Source organism: Nicotiana attenuata, unplaced genomic scaffold (assembly GCF_001879085.1).
Source record: "Nicotiana attenuata strain UT unplaced genomic scaffold, NIATTr2, whole genome shotgun sequence".
NCBI classification, from domain to species: Eukaryota; Viridiplantae; Streptophyta; class Magnoliopsida; order Solanales; family Solanaceae; genus Nicotiana; species Nicotiana attenuata.
This window is the reverse complement of record NW_017672066.1, coordinates 15,074-16,247: the sequence shown is the minus strand read 5'-3', so window position 1 is coordinate 16,247 and position 1,174 is coordinate 15,074.

The window sequence follows — 1,174 nt, the reverse complement described above, 5'->3', positions numbered from 1 at the left end:
TATATATATGTGTGCGTGTATATATATATATATATATATATATATATATATACATATATGCAATTAAAAAGCAATTTTTATGTATAATACATATATAGTTTACAAGAAATTGCTTTAGATAAAAAAAATTTTAAAAAAAAATAGCCCGGAATGAAAAAGCATGTTAGGCCCGTTCAGGCCCGCGGGCCCGGCCCATTTAGCCCGGGACCATGTGGGCTTAGGACCGCAGTGGGCCGGTTCCACCCATTAGGCCCGTTAGGCCCGGGACCGCCTCAGCCCAGCCCGCCTAAGCCTAGGCTCGTTTGGCCCATTTAGGCCCGGGCCCGGACCATAATACAGCCTTACTAACAACACAATGACCTAGTTTCTTACGGTCACACATATTAACACAAATTGAGTAATTACTTCTAATTATAATTTTTCTATAAATAATCATCTTTCACATATGCTCTATCAGAGCGTCCTAAGTATAACGACTTTACCTAAGGTATAATGTTTGTCAGAGAAAAAGGACACAATTTAAAATATTTTAATTTTTTAGAACATAATATTGGTTGAAATAGAATCATAACCAGTTTATTGATATGGAAGATAAATTAAAAAAAGATCTGACAGCTAGAAAAATCTTCCACGTACTTATATATTTAATTATTTACTTATCTACTAATTTGTTAATTTATTTATTGTCTGTTAGGCCGGCCATGTTGTATGGTGCAGAGTGTTGGCCAGTTAAGAACACCCATATCCAGAAGATGAAAGTTGCAGAAATGAGGATGCTGAGATGGATATGCGGGCACACTAGGTTGGATAAGATTAAGAAAGGAGATATCCGAGTGAAGGTAGTCGTGGTTCTCATGGAAGACAAGATGCAGGAAACTAGGGTTAGATGGTTCGGGCACGTGCAGAGGAGAATCCTGGATGCCCCGGTTAGGAGGTGTGAACGGCTGACCTTGACGGGTATGAGGAGAGGTAGAGGACGGCCTAAGAAATATTGGGGAGAGGTGACCAGGCAGGACATGGTGCGGCTGCAGATTTCCGAGGACATGGCCTTGATAGGAAGTTGTGGAGGTTGAGCATTAAGGTTGTAGGTCAGGAAATAGGAGACAGTCTGATATTTTTTTATTTTAGGTTCCTAGTTGGCTTCCAGTTTGGCAGTTGTGTCCTTAGTACTTCG